Here is an 18,340-nt window from a genome sequence, read left to right as displayed (position 1 = left end):
ACAATTAACTTAGGCTTGAATAGAGACTGGGAGTGGCTAAGTCATTATGGAAGGTAACCTATTTCCCCTTGTTTTTTCCTAACCCCCCCCAGACGTTCTTGTTAAACCCTGGATTTGTGATGGAAATGGCCCACCTTGATTATCATACACATTGTAAGGAGAGTGGTCACTTTAGATAAGCTATTACCAGCAGGAGAGTGGGGTGGGGGGAGAGAACCTTTTGTAGTGGTAAACACCCATTTTTTCATGGTTTGTGTGTATAAAAAGATCTTCTGTACTTTCCACAGTATGCATCTGATGAAGTGAGCTGTAGCTCACGAAAGCTTATGCTCAAATAAATTGGTTAGTCTCTAAGGTGCCACAAGTACTCCTTTTCTTTTTGCGAATACAGACTAACACGGCTGTTACTCTGAAACATTAACCAGGATGACTTTAAGTGAGGAGTTCCTGTGTGCATATCCCCATCAAGTGCCAGTGTCTCTGAACTATGCTCAACTACAAGAGGTATTCGTTTTATGCTGTTTCTTCAGTGTATCTCTGCTTGGAAGTCCCCTCATTTAGTAACTCTGTGTTTAGTAGTCACACCTTTGACATCTGCAGAAGAAATTAATTAAATTTAATAGAAGTCGCCCTCAGTTTTACACTGGTGGGGGAAGTAATTAAATGTAATTGAAGATGTGACTTCTAAACAAGGACATATGGCTTCCAACCATAGAGTTGACATCAGAAGGAACAAACAATTAATCGAGGACACACAAAAACAATGTTGTGGGCTAAAGGCATTATTTCTTGCTTGCGCTTTTCATTGCACTGGTAGGGCAATAGCCTCTTTGCTTAATCGAAAGCTACTACAAGCCAAAAGGGGGGAAATCCATTGGTATTAGAATAGTCTGTATGGTTGTAGGTAAGTGTTGTGCACGCTGGCCAGTACCCATGTAATGACTTTATTTATTTATTTCATAGTAGCACTACAAGCTTGGGAGATTCTTGAATTTCGGCTATCCTTGTTTCCTGAAATAGAATGTTTAACTGCAGTTCTCTATGCAAAAAAGATTTGAGGAGGAAGGTGATTAGTCTGTTGCTACAGACAGATGTTTTGCCGACAGATGTAGCAGCATTGCTAGTTTGAAAAGCCCTTAATGACCGAATCATATATTTAAAAAAAAAAATCATTGTCATCCAATTATAAAGTGTAAAACTTAAAAGCTGATCTTTGTGAAGCCATAGGCTTACAGAACTCAAGAGCCTGGTCAATGAAAAATTAGCCAATTATATTATTAAATGCAGCATTGACTGTTGTTTTGTTAAAACACTCCTCTTCAAATCCAGTAAAAATACTCAGTAACTGCCACTTGGCTTAATAATATGCTCTCCCACAGTGTAGAAATGACATCTTACGTTGAAGAGAAGTTGACATCTCCCATCAAGAATACCAAAGTGTGCTAGGGAAAGAAAAAAGAAAACTCCTGCCAAGTCCACTATGACATTAAATAGTTGTCAGGCAACGTGCTTTATTATTTACAACAATTATTATTACTACAATAGAATCCAGAGACTCCTAACTAGGATCTGGGCCTTGTTGTGCTAGGCATTGTAAAAAACAAACACACACATTAAGAAACTGTCCTGCCCTGAACAGTTAAAGACAAAGTATGGGAAAAAGGAAGTATGGGGACTTCCATGCTACAGATGGTGACCAGAGACCCTGAAGAGTCTGTGACTTGCGTAAGCTCACCTAGTGGTAGAAACAAGAATTGAACGCACATTTCATGAATCCCAGGCCTTAACCACAAAACCGTCTTGCCTCTGCAGCAGTTGAGCCGTAAGTAGTCCAAAGACAGTAGCTTTACCAAGTGGGCTAAAGTGGTAGGATTTTGTGAAGCTTGTCTTCCTTCCATTTTAATGAGATACATGAGAGAGCCCATCTCATATTTGTCACCAGTTCTTATCTAGTGGCTGGAAATAAGAGGTCTGATTTTCTGTGCCCTACTTCGTAGAACAAGCAAATCCCTCAGTTTGCCCGTGCCTCTCTGTGTATGTGCACAATTTACACAATTTACACATGTGCTTGTTTGTGCAGAGGAGGCACATGTTTGTGTGCGCTAAAGTACAAACACACACCTATTGGGGCAGTGAGAAGTATTCTGGCTGCATTATCTTTTGAAGAGAGAAATACTTCACGGTTAAGAGTAATTCAGCTGTGTGACCTATGTTCATATACTTGATTCCCTCCTTTTACGTGCAGTGTGTAGATTAGATAAGTGGTGCAAAGAACTAGCTGCAAAAATATTCCAAACACTAAATATATTTGTCCAAATACCTGTTTATTGGATCTTGTCGAGCAATGGTACTGGCCGAAACACAGCTTTCGGGAGTTTGTGTTGAGAGGTCATGTTGTTCAGTGGATACTGCACTGGAGTCATCTTCAGGAGACCTGGGTTCTATTCCTAGTGCCGTCACTGCCACCTTAGGTATCCCACGTCTTCACCTTGTGCTTAATGTGGGGATAGTGATTCCTTCGTAAAGCACCTTTGCGCTGGATGGATGACAAGGGCTGTATATCAGAGAAAGGGAGTTGAAGTGAGGAGGCATGGGTTCTATTCCTGATTCTGCCTCTTATGTAATCTGGAACAGGTCATTTAACCTCGCTGTGCTTCCTTTTCTCTGTGGATTACAGGGTGGGGACTCCTTTTGTAAAACTCTTTGATATCTTCACTTGGAAAGTGTCATGTGTGTGTGATTATTATTATGATATTCTCATAATTAGCGTTTAAGTGGGAAACATAAATCGTAACAATCCAAAAACAGAGTGGGGAAACTCTCTAGAGTCAGTTGCATTGCGTTTCTCTTTAATTTATTATATATTTCTCTTTTTCTTTCTCAACCTTCCTTAGGCTATAGGAAAAACTATTTTAAACGTACTTTGCTTAAATAATTTGAGTCCACTGCTCATTTAAGTTTCTGATGAGTATGCAAGCTGTTTCCATGAGATGGTTGAACCAGATTCCTTCCTCTCATCATACAGCAGTAAGCATATTTACTTGATCTTGTTGAAGAATATACTTTGTCCTGGATAGTATAGATGGTTCTCTGCTGTCTTCCATCCTTGGACCTTGTCTCATAGTTTGGGATGCAAACATGATCTCTTTTAGCAGCAGAGGACTTCAGTTCATAGCACAGAATAGAAGAATATCACAGTCCCAGAAACTGTATTTATCCTCTGTTTGTTAACCAAAACCACACTACAAAGCCAGGAATTCTAGCTGATCATCCTTGGATTTCCTTCTTCCTTCTACTACATGTTTTGAAATACCTAACAAAACCATGAACACATCTTGTTCTGTTCTGTGCTCTAAACAGCAGTGTCTCAGTTATCTTGCAGATGTTTGTTCTGTGCCTCCCGATGGCTGTGACAGCAAGAAGTACTGCATTCTGTGAGTGTCAATAGTGTGCCAGGTTTTTTCAATGGGCAAATGATGTGTGGCCAACTAGAATTCTTCAGATCAATAATTCAGTGACAGACAGCTAGAATGGAAAATAACAGTAGTTCTGTGTAGTATAGTTCTGTATAGCGCAAAGAATGAAGAGACACATAGCTGGATTCTATCCACATGTCAGTTCTGCCAGCGAATATTAAGTAGTATGAATAAATGTTGTATATTTCTCTTTATAGATTAACATGAGTTGGCTTGCATAGCTGTGTAGGCCAGTAATATACAAGAGTTCTGAGACATGTCTGCTGGAGAGGGAAAATTGCACAAGTTAACCAGCTCCCAGAATGAATTAATTTTCATTACCAGGCAATGACGGAGCTAGTTTGCCCTCAATAGAACTTTAGAGCTGTCAATCATTTCTCGAACAGCCCATTTCACCAGGGCTGAGCTTTTTTTAATGTACAAATAACAGCTCTAAAAACATACAGTGTCACTTGCAAATGCACCTTTAAAGATATGTTAGGCCCAAATCCTGCAATTCGATGCCCCTAGGAAGCTGTGTTCAAGCTAGTGGATCTCCACAGGGATTTGCCTGCAAGGATCCAGTGGAAGGATACACGTACAGTGGAAAGTACATTCCTGGCCCTTTAAAATTCCTCCTGTCCTTCATTGGGTTTTCTATCCCACGGCACAGGGTGTTTCTGTTGAGTTCCTGTTAATAAGACACTCCTTTCCTGTTGTACGTGAGGAGCTATAAAGTTCTAGGACTGTGGTTTTTACATCCGTTCCAATATTCTTCATGCTCTAGCAAACCTCCCCATTGTGTCCACCAGATATCACTAGAGTATCTTACTTGGGCAGTATGCATTTTAGCAGCATTTAGCTGCCTGATGGCATGGCTTCTTCTTCCCTTCTTCCCTTCCAGAGACTGGGGTCACCACCTCCACAACACAATTAACCTCTACCGGCCTAACAAAGTGTCCCGCCTCTTTTCCTTCACTTGGTCTTTGGCCAAGGGAATTGTTCTGCATGGAATTTGCTAAGAGCTTTTACTGTGTTCACTACTTTAATGTTAGCCTGACCTTGCCTTTGTGCCCTGAATTACCTTCCTATTACTATCCTAACTCTTTCTTTGTATTTCAAGCCTAGGATTGCTTTATGGTGAATTTTGAGAATGATTAAAATATCTTTAATTGTGAGGTTTTTGGTGATTCAAAGCCATCGAGAAATTCAGACCCCACTCCACCACTCCTTCCATTCTATGTCCCTGACCATTGTGAGAGCCTTTTAACCTTTTAAAAACATCCCAATGGTCTGAATCATTCAGCTGCTATTTTCTTGTAACTTCATCCTTCTGACTGCATTGTATGGTTTCATGCTCCACCAACTTTGATCACAATGCTGTCAATGCCTCGTGAATCCATCACCAGAAGAGAGCACAGATACGATGAATATAGAGTATCACTTTGAAAGCATTCCCAGTATTTGTCAATACACTCGACTTTTTAAGGTGGAAGTCCACAGAGAAAAATTGTGACGTGGCCTTTTGGCCCATCACTTATTCTGCCTATGTGTTGACTAAACTGTCTTGCATCCCTGAGCCTCACTTTATTATGTGGGTGATCTTTCTGCCTCAGTAAAAGGCTGCTGTTGCAATATCAATTGAGCTGCCATTTTTGGCTCTTGCAGAGAGTCCTATGATGGATTTATACCATTTCTAACAAAATTAGGAGAACTCTAATGCTTGGCTTTTTTTTTTCCTTTTCCTCATCAATTTGCATCTTTTTGAAGAACTGTGACTTCCCCCAGTGGACTGGCTTGTTGAGTGAATTTACTCCAGCTGCACTGCAAGTTAAGCTGATGTTCAACAGCAAACCACACAACATGGGGTATGATTGTGAGAGGATTTTCCTCATTTAGTTATGCTACGAAGCATGTGTGTGTGTGGGGAGGTGGGGTTGGGCGGGCAGGGAGTGACCTGAGTTGTACACTCCAGTCTCTGGTGAAGATTATAATATGCTTCACTAAACTGTCAAGGAGAATTAGTTGGAAGTTGAACATCTACTGAGGAGTATCCTTAAATCCTGTTTTCGGTTCTCACAAAAATCTAGTGTTTCCATGGCAAAGTAAAATCCATTTTGACATGCTTCATGTTTTTTTTTTCCTCCTCATTTGGTTTTGTCATCTCTATTTCAGACATAAGTAAGGCAAGCTGACAAGACAATAAACCATGTAGCTTAATAGCTGCTTCTTGTTCGTCACATTTTACGTCTTCATGGGATTTTTGCAATTGGTAGAGCTAATCCTGAACTGACTTCGCTTTAGTGTAAAGATGGGCCAAGGCCATTTATTTGAACCTGCTTAGGCTCTGGTTAGAAAAAAAATGGGACCTAAATATGGAAAACCTCCTATAGTTTTCCCAAACTTTTGCATTTTCTCTGTGTCCTTAGTTAGTGGTCTGTCCAAGATGGTGTTCCACAACTATTCTCATGTTGCCCCAATGAACTCCAGCCTAGAAGCAATGATTGCTCGTCAGTAAGCTCGTCAGTACCCAGTACTTGTATTGCTTTATTGCTGTGGGATTAAATGTTACCATTTTCACTACAAAAAGCCATCTCACTGGTGAAAATGGACAATATTCAAAATTTGTTGTGAACGCTGACATTTTTTTGTAAAAAATAGATACCACTGGTCCAAGAAACAGCTCCATGCAGCTCATCAGTTTGGAGTGGCGCAGATACCAGGCAAAATGTTTAAAACCAGTCTGTGCTATTGGCTTTCAGTGTGATGTAGGCTTCAAAGAGCCAAATTTTCATAGTATTTTTCATAGTTACTTAGGTGCCTAAAGATTGCAGATAGGCACCTACTGGGATTTCAAAAACAGGCATCTAATGTCCGCTGATTTCAGTGGGACTTAGGTGCCTGACTTAGGAACTTTTGAAAATCCTACTTGGTGCCTATCTGCATCTTTAGGTGCTCCAATGCCATTGAACAATGAGCCATATGTTCAAGGCCATCAACTAACTGGTAACAGACTTCTTGGGCATGGTGCTGCAGGAGCAGAGGCTTACAAAAAACTAGGCAGCCACTTTCCAAGGAGCCGACTCCCTTTGGGCAGGTAGGTAAGTGCTGAAACTGAGATCTGAAAGTAGTAGAAATCTCTGAAGCTATTAACAGTCGCTTTTCTATTTCTAGGACAGTAAGCCTTGGATAGAGAAGGCAGTCCTTTTAGGATGCAATATCAGTTGTGCACTTCGGGCAGTTTGCCTTGTGGACAAGATCCTCAGTAAGCTCCTTTCCTACTTAGAGGATAATATTTGTCATTCCTCAGAGCAGTTTTTTGACACTCATCTGTGGCTTTTCAAGGGTTCCCACCAACACCAATCACACCACTTAAGTTTACATAAGTGAAATTCAAATGAGCTATGAGCCAAGCACAACAAATATTGTGCTATGAAGTTTGGGTGTGAGTTACAGGGGAATAATCTACTCTTTTAGTTCCAGTTCTTTAAAAAAAGAAAAAACTCTTCCAGATGCAGCATTTAATCCAGTGTAGCTGGTACTTAAATGCCGCTGTTCTGAAAGACCAACTGAAAAGAGTTTTTAGATTTTTGACAGTTTGTAGCTTAAAAAAGCATGTAATGATTAATATGGTATTCTGCCGGCAGCTTGGTTTCTGCTCCTTTTTTGATATTTTAGATTAACTGATTTCTGATATTTTGTTACCAAGTAGCTTTTAAGAACCCCGAAACAGTTAACTTTTATTTCTTGTGCATTTGATTTTCACTGTCGTGGATTTTTTTTAGTTGTCAGTGAAGTGGAGTTGAGACCACGATGTAACAGATGTAACTGGCAACAGATCAGTCATTATGAAAGTGTAAATGTGATACCAGTGGAGATGGTTTCCCATGCACTTTATCATTGTTGCAACAGATGTGAAAACTGGAGTACTCTCCTATGAAGAACAATCTACGTTTCTGTTCCAAAGCCCATTGAAGCCAATGGAAAGGCTCCCGTTGATTTCTAGGTCTCGGAGAAGGCCCTAGATGATTGCTAATCCCATTCATAATATCTTCAAGCTCAAAGGAAATTTCCCATACAGGTTCCGCTTCTGCAAGTAAAGCCAACCAAAACACCATGCACACAAAAATAATATATACAAATCCATATGAAAAACCCCAGTAAGAATCTGATGTTGAAACTGAGAAGAACAAAGAGAAGTGGAAGGAGAGGTTGACTTTCCATCTTTAACTCATCCCTTTGGGCCTGGACACTGCAGAACTTGGTCCATTGGACCAGTGAAACTTATTTTCAGAGTCAATCTGCTTTTGTAATTCTAAAATTCCAGCCCTGGAGAGGCCATAGAGTGGTAAAGTAAACCTGAATTAGAGCAACATCAAACTCACACACAGTGCTTTTTGGGAAAGGCCATGTGAGGCTAACATTGGGTTAGGGAACTGGCCCTATGTATTCATGAGTTCTACAAAAGAACAGTGTAGTGGTTAGAGAAAGAACAAGAGAGTAAGGACTTCTGAGTTGAAATCCTGCCCCACTGAAGTCAAAAAGTTCCGGTGCTGCATACCCTCTTTTTCCTGGATGACCTTGTGTATGACTGAAGAAGTGGCAGGATTATAAGATGCAAGGGAAAATTAAATGGGTGAATGATTTTTTTATTCAAACTGGTTAAGAAACTTTTGTTGTTGTAAAAAACCTCATTGATGAAAACCTCTGCATAACTCTTGAGAGAGAAGTACTTTTGTTAAAGTTTCAATTAACTTCAATTAAGTACTGGGATCTCACGCGATCCATATCACTGGGACTTTCATGTCCTCTAGTAAACACCAGGAAAGATATTTCTGACACTGCTAATCAGGCATGAGAAGAAGAGTTAGGGACGGAGTCCAGACACTATAGCCTAAATATCCTTTCATTTGCAGAATTAAATTAGACCCAGAAATTATTTGTGGGCTTTGGTAAAATTAAGGCTCTTCAGGCCTACATCTGGCTAGCGCTGCATCCGTATTTGTATGTATAAGGCGACAAACTATTTACTGTGTATAGTCAACCAGTTACTGTTCTGAAATAGGTCTTTAGTCCAAAAGATGGCAGTGTTTTTCTATTTCCTTGTGAAGCAAATTCCCTTTCACAAATGAGCTTTGTTCACTATTGAACTTCTCCCCAGTGCATTATTTTCCAGGGCTTTACGTACAGTAAAGCCCATTATTGTGAAGGCCAAATTAGTGCCTAAAAAAAAGTCTGTCTGTCTATCTATCTATCAAATAATATCACAACATTCTGATGAAAAATAACACAGGGAAGGAGCTTTCCTCAGTTATTAATGGCCAGTATTTGTAATATTATTGTGTTTCATTCTGGAAGCCTTGGTGGAGAGATGCAGCTTCACAGAGTGAATGTCACTTCAGCTGGTATTTTATACATTTTACAAAGAAAACCCAAGCATATTTTTAAAATTTAATATTAAAAAAGGGAAGACATGTTTCCTTCAGTCCCGTTGGCCTTGTAACAAAGAGGCTAGGTCCCTGGCAGCGTAAAGCGGCCTTCAAGCCATCTGAACTAGCTTTCTGAGGATTTCCCCAGGCTAGGGAGAATCCCTCGGTGGCCCAGAGCTGGTATAATTCTTTCTGCAACCATGGTAAGGTGATGAAGTGAAGCCTGGGTTCTGGCATGCCCCCCTGGAGCCATAGACAGCTAGGAGTAACTGGGAGTAGCACTGAGGCTGCTCTAAGTCGTGCTAGGGAGAAAGCCAGCCCATGCTTGGTCCCAGGATCAGGAAGCTACAAAAGGGGCATTAAGTAACCTTTCCTCCTCCCCTATCCAGCCCCCTGAGCCTGCACTGAATGCAGCTTGGGTGGGCCTGAAGATATGGTTACATGATCAGGTATTCAATGGTCACCCACATACCTGTTATCTCAAGGCTAGATTACTATGGTACACTCCACCTGAGGCGAGCCTCAAAAGCCTGCAGCTAGGGCAGAATGTGGCTGCCAGCTGGCATCTATGTAGGGAAGGGGGATGGGTGCAACCTTGTAGGAGTGGGCCCTTCCTTCTCTCTCAGTGGATCCTCGTGCTCAATCTGACCACTTTTAAAATGAGATGTAAAAGAGCACTTTGTGCAGGGTTTCCCCTGCCTGTAGATCTTGGATTTGTTGGACACTTAGGTCCAGATCCTGAGCCCCACTACAATCGCTTTGTGCTGCCAGAGTGGCGTAAAGCTGTCTGAAAGGGATAGCTGAGGGATCCCAAAGCATGGAGGAAACCTGGGTCAGAGTAAAGCTGGGATTGCTGCCATTGCACTAGCCCTTCCTACCCCTGCCTCTCCACTCCTTAACATGAAAGGACAAGACTGGAGCCAGAGGACTGGGGAAATGACATACTGGAGAGGGAAAGGGCTACGTGACATAGTAGCAAGAAATGAAAATAGTTCCGACCCCTTCTTTAGCCAGGTGAATATCAGCTGGTAATGACCGCAGAGCAGTCATGGCAGAAATAAGCAGAATATTACTGCAAGCAGCTTGCCACTGCATCATGCTTCCTTTACAAGCTAATAATATTGCTCCCCGACAATATGCTTCTCCCATCTTCTGTATGGGACTGACTGGCTGTGACCAGCTTAGTTGCACCTAGGGTGACCAGATATCCCGATTTTATAGGGACAGTTCTGATGTTTGGGTCTTTTTCTTATATAGGCTCTTATTATTCCCCCACTCTCTGTCCTGATTTTTCACATTTGCTGTCTGGTCACCACCACTTTCTCTATTCCTGAGACCTATTGTCACTAGTCCATTAGGTACACATCCCATATCTTAAACAAGGGGAGGCTGTGATTTACTAATGCAATGCAAGCTCAGTGCTGCTAATACAAAACTCTGCAGTTTTAAAAGGCATAAAAATACGATGGAGTGGTAGAAGGTGGGATGAAAGTAGCTGCTTGTGTAGTATAGTTGTTTTCCAGCAAGAAGCTACGACATACTGTAGGCTACCTCCATAATAGCCAGTCTGGTCTTGCTGTGCTGTTACATTTTTCCCCCTCCCTCCTGGGAACTCTATAGGATAACTGATGGCAGTATTTCAGTCCCCGCATAATGTCCATATAACTGCCTGTGGCAACCCAAGAAATGAAAATCTAAAACTACAGGGAGTTTAAAAACAGGTTGAGTGATCTAAATGCACCTCCATCCCCTGGTGAATTCACTTAGTCGGATTGCTTAATTGGAGGTGATAATGCAGGATTATTTGATCTGGCAACATCTATACTGCAGTTTATGAGACAGGAATAGTCAAGCAAAGATCCCAGCAAGGGAGAGAGAGTGAGAACAAATTGTTTTACTTCAGTAAGAAAATGCAAATAGAAAAAGATGAGAACTTTTAAGGCCATCTTCAAATAGAAACCTCCACAAATCCGTGAAGTTGTGTTTTATTAAGTATAATACTCCTAAGAACAAGAAATAACCTCCTATAATAGACACACAGAAACAGAACTAAATAAAGAATGAGTGAAGCCGTTTTCTAAGTTCAAAGATACTCCTTGAACACAAGTCAATGGGATCTCTGGATACGTACCCCTTTAAAAATTAGGCCATTTATTTAGTGGCTTAAATCTGTGTTCAGATGGCTAACTTTAGGCACCCTTGTTTGAAAATTTTGGCCAAAACACTTGGGCAATTTTAATAACCTCAGAATAATGTGGACAGTAAGAAATATTTTCTATTAATACATTGCTGCTGAGAGATTCACACATGGGTGTTTTTAAAAACTAATTTGCAATGGTGCTTCCTGAAACATATACAAGTGCATACATATTGATTCCATTAATGAAAATTAAGCATGTACAAATCTGCTTCAATGGAGACTGCGGGATATGGAAATGGAAAGTTAATCATACTTAGCATTTATATAGTGTCCATCGTCAACATTCCTTACACATATCCAGTCAGTGTCAGACCCTTGATTGGAATGCTGGAGTTACCAGCTGCCAGGCCTTTACTTATATATGCAGACCATGATACTCAGTATGAGGGAGAGAAAATGGAAATATTAAGTGTCAGAAATAAAGATCTAAAATCCAGCTGATCTTGACATTAGATCAAAGTGGTTTGGGCCCAAAAGTCAGATACAGAAATATTGTGAAGCTTTTCTATTTTTAAAAGTGAAAATAGTTTTTAGCTTGGATTTAAACATTCCGCTGTGGGGTTAGCAATCCAGACAATGCAGCGTTGTGCTAATGCACAAAGACCAGGAAACAAAACTGACCAGAAAATAAATGTGATGTTGGTTAGTCTATTTTCAATGCTTAAACTTGGCTAAATTGGTGACATGTAAATCAGTTTTTTTTTAAATAAATCACTGTTTTAATAATCTAAAGCTTTATTGGTAATGCAGGTCAAGGAATTTTATTTTTAATATGCTTTTTAAGTGAGTGTCCCATTAAATGCTTGAATACAATGGCAATGAATAACTTACAGATTGATGAATGGAGCTATGTCCTGCACCAGGGCTTACCGCCGTAGTAGTGTTTGCAGGATTAGCACAAGTACACTTCCTGCAGACACTTAGTGCCAGGTTTTCAAAGGTATTTAAATGCATAAAGATACAGATAGGCACCCAGTAGGATTTTCAAAAGTATCTATGCAAGTTCAGGGCCTAACTCCCATTGGTTGCTAATCCTACTAGGTGCCTAGCTGCATCTTTAGCCACCGAAATACCTTTAAACATCGGGCCCTTAGTGCTTGTCTGAAATGAGCCGGCAACGCATTCGATGTTTTAGTCTTCAGATAAAACAGAGGGATGCTATAGGTTCCGATGGTTGATAATTAAACAGTTTCTGAGAAGTAACTGAATGATAGGACTTTTCAGACCTATGATGAGTTCAAAATTGCTCAAGCCAATGAGAAAATAATTGCTGCAGATGTGCTGGTTCTTTTATGCAGGAGGCATGCTTCAAAGGCCTTTAGCTGTTGTTGTTTTTCATTTATGCTGGAGTCAGAGCAGGAGAGATTGCTATTGGCAGCAGTACATGAAGCATATTGGGAATTGCCTGGGTCAAATAATTCCACACTCTCTTATCAAATGGTACTTTTAGGAATATTATTCCATATATTGGTTATATTAGTGATCTGGTTCATCCAGTAACTGAAAGGCAAGTGTAGCCTGTCTGTATTGCAAGAAGACAACCTCCCTTGACAGAGACAGAGTGGAGTGGGTTTATTCAATTCTGCATATAAATTACTTACTTATTTTGATAAGACTGTATTGAAATCCAGAAGAGAGATTTGAGCTATAACTGTAAAATGTCTATCACCATAAAATAATGCCTGCATTTTATGCTTTTTGTGCTGAATAGCTTATATGTTACATTAAATAGATAGATGCCATAGATGGGTAATATATATTATCCTTTGTGTCTACATATATACTGATAACCTTAAAGGATCAAGGCCTTTTCTTCCTAGTCAGACCGGACATAAACAGAGAAAGTTGCCTGGTGGATCAGCCAGCTAAAAGCGTGCACACATTGCAAGTCATTGTTTTTCCTTTTGACGTTGATACTATTAGTTCATGTGATATTAGGGGTGCTGGAACAATTTTTATAGTGGGGGTGCTGATGAGGGAAAATGTGTATTTGGTGTTTGTTATTATTACTTCAAGCCGGGGCTGCAGCAGGACCTCTAGTTCCAGCACCATTGTGTGATATTCTTTATTTGTAAGAAAAGGCAACTCTCTTTTTTTTTTTTGGTATGTATTTTGTATTTTTTATGGGTCTGTATATATAAGAGAAAATGAGTCACAGTCATTAGGGTTCCCCACAGCAGAACTGGCTTTTCTCCTGTGGAGGGTTTATGGCTCATTGGTGTCTGTACTAGCTAATAGCAAAAATTAAGGATTGGAACAGACATAAGTTGTTTACAGAATGACATTCATATCTAGAGGAATCAGATTTCAGAGTAACAGCCGTGTTAGTCTGTATTCGCAAAAAGAAAAGGAGTACTTGTGGCACCTTAGAGACTAACCAATTTATTTGAGCATGAGCTTTCGTGAGCTACAGCTCACTTCATCAGATGCATACCGTGGAAACTGCAGCAGACTTTATATATACACAGAGAATATGAAACAATACCTCCTCCCACCCCAGAGGAAGTAGCTGCAAAAACAGGGTTAAACTCGGAGTTATGCCTTTTCAAAACACTTTTGAAGTGTGCTGCTATGAAATGGTCTGTACTTTTAAAAATGGAAAAGAAAACAACCCTGTGTCTTTCAAACAACTAATTAGCAGGCTTCCGAAAAATATATTACTCAAATGTTTGGTACTTCAAGCCTGAGAGAATGTTGCGTGAGGTTGCCCAGTATTAGCTCTGCTCACTTAATGACTAGCTGGGAATCAGTCTCACTAAAGACAAGCAGACAAAAGCTTGAGTTTAAAGAAGGGATGCATGGGGTCTTCCAGTTGGATTTGATTTGCACATGGGGCAATTTAGAATTTGACATAATTGGAAAAAAATTCCTATCCTCTCCCATCTGTTTACTATCCTAATGATATCCCCTTAGTGATTCATGCTTCCTCAGGTCATATCCTCCTTGGCCTTCTTTTTAAAAAATGTGGTTCCATTTGAGTAAATCAAATAGTTATATGATCCTCATCTATTTCCCGGCCAGGTCACCTGCCCTGATTGCTGAGTGTTCTAATTATTCAGTCCAGGTTTAAAATCAGCCAAAGTGAGCTCATCTGGTATGAGCTTTCCAGTTTGAATCTTTGTAGGCAGGAAGAATCAGAAAAAGGGAAGATCTGCCTCAAAGTTTTCCCAAGTCAGTCAGGTAACTTGTTAAAGTTGACTAAAGTCAGTAAAGTCAACATTTTAGAGGCATTGGGCTTATACTCAAATAAATTGGTTAGTCTCTAAGGTGCCACAAGTACTCCTTTTCTTATTGTTATCACTGACTACTCTACATCTGTTGTAAGAAAGCAGATTGAAACCAAGTACCTAGAAACTTATGCAAGCGTTAATTAGAGCTTTCCACAAAACCCACCTGTGAAGGACATCTGTTTGTTTGTTATTGTGTTTTTTGTTATTGTGCAGAGAACCAACTCCTTTCAAGTCTATCCTCAACCCCAGTGGTGGTTCAAGAGATACAGGGAGACAAAGAGCTTGGGACTGATAAATGGACACCCATGAAATTCAGGTTAGAGAGACGGAGGCTGTGGAGGTGCCAGCCACACTCACTTACACAGTCCTGGAACTGGAGTTGTCTGGATAAACTAGACCTGCCTAATCTTTAGATAAGTCAATCATACATATACACTATTGGGTTATCCCCTCCCTCCCTTTGCTCCTATGCTTTGTTCCCTATGCTTTGTTCCTAGTCCTGAGATTAGACAATACTTTGTTTTCGAAAGACTGTTTTTATATTGTGTTCACAGCTCCCGGGTGGCAGATTCACAAGGCTTGAGCCTACTCAGGCCTGCTGAGGAATCACGGTTGGTACACAGGGTGCGGTATGTTGGGGCTCTGTCTGAGAGTGGGAGAATCACAGGATTCCATCCTGAGAGGTGAAGTTGCAAGGTCAGTCACCTAAAGAGGATGCTCCCGGATGAGGAGCCAAAGGTGAAAATATCCCCAAACGGTCCCACCACAGGCAGCAGGGAGCCTCACGGAGAGCTACAGAGCAGTGCACAGCCCAGGAGAGGCCATGGAAAGCAGTTTTTCTGCAGACATGTACCATAATAAAGCAACATTTTCATACAATTTGCAACACTGCAAACTGCTTCTCTCAGCACAGATCCAGAATACTTGAGTTCTGATCCAGTGAAGTATAGGAGGAGCTATCTTGGTGTCCAAGGTCTGCACCAATGAGCTGCCTCTCTGGGCCCAGATGGGCATGGTTAAACCAAAAGTCAGATTCTAGGCTGGTGGATTGACTGTGTATGAGAATACCCTACACAGGGAGCAGTTGGCCCCTTAGTCTCACAGAAAGCTAGGACAGCACTTGGCCTGCATGTCTTTCTGATACACTGTAGAGATTTTAAAAAAACATTCCATTTTAATAGAATGAAAAGGATGATTTCTTCACAAATTGATGCTTTGCCATGTTTTATTAAATTAATCCATTCTGCATTGGGTATTATCTGAGTTTGTATTCAGTAGCCACCCTTTTTTGGAGTCAAATAAGTGACTAACAACTAAAAACCAAAATAGATCCATCCCAGCTCTTGTATAACACCCACAAAACGTGCTTTCCTCTAGTATCCCAAGCCATGTTCTTTGACTTAGTTTGCGAGGGTGCAGTGCATGGTGTGCATTTACTTAGTAGTGGTTGGCATTCGCCCTAAAGCCAGTTAAAGAGAACTGACATGAGAGTACAGCAGGAAATCCAAATTATGTGCAATGTCATTACATTTGTGGGGCTTTTTACTGCTTAATGTCATGTGGTGCCAGACCACCTGTTTGCTTCCAATTGCACATTTGGACTTTTTTTTTAAATGATTACACTGGCGTAGTCAGTGCTGGGGACTTTTTGCCTTTCAGAAGGGTAGCTATATAGAGCACCAACAGAAATATACTCAGATGTTGGGCTCGTTTTTATGTGTCTGTGTTGCTCCCAGAAGTACCACCTTGAAAGGACAGTACTTTGGGGACAGCATATGCCAGTTAATTGTTGGGTGCTTTTGGTAACATCATGTGTTGTGGTAACTGCTTCAAAGCAGATGAATTAGGAAAACTGACCTTCTCGCAGAACTCGACATGCTCTTTTTATCTCTTCAAGTGGTAGCCCTGGTGCTGAAGACATTTTAAAATGTTGATTGAACACAGCACTCAAGAATAAACTATGGGGAAAGAATCCTGCGCTGGCAGAGGGTGGAATAACATTGTTTTTCACATCTAATTTTTGTGGTTTACTTCTGCCCTCAGGAGTAGTTTAAAATAGTCTCTCCCCTCTTTGTATTTCCAGGGTGGGACCATTCAGTGGTGAACATTTTCCATGCTCTAATGATGTATGAAGAAACACTTATTTACAGGTGTCCTGATCTTGCAGAGGCATCATTCCCATCAGTAATGCCTGGGCCCTTTGGTTTGCTTAACATGAAAGCTTTGCTGGTGTTCTGGTATGATTCCTCACACTGTGTACGTCTGGGGCTGTAAAGATGCTCAGGTGTGTCTTTGTCTTGAAGTTATTCTATGGACCTTTCTGGCCATTGCTGGTGTGTGTGAATGGTTTAGTAAATGAAGGCACATTTTGAGTAGTTCTTGGTCCAAATTCTATTCCATGAGTATAGGTCCCTAGAATATCTAATGATTTCAATGGAGTTACTTTAGATTTATATTCATAACTGAAAGCAGAATTTGACAGCAGCGTATATAATTTTTGGCTGCATTATTCAGCAGCATGAATAGCTTCAGTCACATCAGTATTCGCAAAAAGAAAAGGAGGACTTGTGGCACCTTAGAGACTAACAAATTTATTTGAGCATAATAAGCTCACTGCATTGGATGCATTCAGTGGAAAATACAGTGGGGAGATTTATATACATAGAGAACATGAAACAACGGGTGTTACCATACACACTGTGACGAGAGTGATCACTTAAGGTGAGCTATTACCAGCAGGAGAGCGGGGGCGGGGAGAAACCTTTTGTAGTGATAATCAAGGTGGGCCATTTCCAGCAGTTGACAAGAACATCTGAGGAACAGTGGGAGGTGGAAGGGGGGAATAAACATGGGGAAATAGTTTTACTTTGTGTAATGACCCATCCACTCCCCGTCTCTATTCAAGCCTAAGTTAATTGTATCCAGTTTGCAAATTAATTCCAATTCAGCAGTCTCTCATTGGAGTCTGTTTTTGAAGTTTTTTTGTTGAAGAATTGCAACTTTTAGGTCTGTAATCGAGTGACCAGAGAGATTGAAGTGTTCTCCAACTGGTTTTTGAATGTTATAATTCTTGACATCTGATTTGTGTCCATTTATTGTGTTCTATTTATTCTTACCCAAGATCCATAAACCTGGAAATCCTGATGCCCCATCATCTCAGGCATTGGCACCCTGACAGCAGGATTGTCTGGCTATGTAGACTCCCTCCTCAGGCCCTACGCTACCAGCACTTCTAGCTATCTTCGAGACACCACTGACTTCCTGAGGAAACTACAATCCATCGGTGATCTTCCTGAAAACACTATCCTGGCCACTATGGATGTAGAAGCCCTCTACACCAACGTTCCACACAAAGATGGACTACAGGCCGTCAGGAACAGTATCTCCAATAATGTCATGGCAAACCTGGTGGCTGAACTTTGTGACTTTGTCCTCACCCACAACTATTTCACATCTGGGGACAATGTATACCTTCAAATCAGCGGCACTGCTATGTGTACCCGCATGGCCCCAAAGTATGCCAACATTTTTATGGCTGACTTGGAACAACGCTTCCTCAGCTCTCGTTCCCTAATGCCCCTACTCTACTTGTGCTACACTGATGACATCTTCATCATCTGGACCCATGGAAAAGAAGCCCTTTAGGAATTCCACCATGATTTCAACAATTTCCATCCCACCATCAACCTCAGCCTGGACCAGTCCACACAAGAGATCCACTTCCTGGACATTACGGTGCTAATAAGCGATGGTCACATAAACAACAACCTACACCAGAAACCTACTGACCGCTATTCCTACCTACATGCCTCCAGCTTTCATCCAGACCGTACCACACGATCCATTGTCGACAGCCAAGTTCTACGATACAACCGCATTTGCTCCAACCCCTCAGACAGAGACAAACACTTACAAGATCTCTATCAAGCATTCTTACAACTACAATACCCACCTGCTGAAGTGCAGAAACAGATTGACAGAGCCAGAAGAGTACCCAGAAGTCACCTACTACAGGACAGGCCCAAC

This window comes from Eretmochelys imbricata, chromosome 8 (genome assembly GCF_965152235.1).
Source record: "Eretmochelys imbricata isolate rEreImb1 chromosome 8, rEreImb1.hap1, whole genome shotgun sequence".
NCBI classification, from domain to species: domain Eukaryota; kingdom Metazoa; phylum Chordata; order Testudines; family Cheloniidae; genus Eretmochelys; species Eretmochelys imbricata.
Note: the sequence above shows the minus strand (reverse complement) of the source record.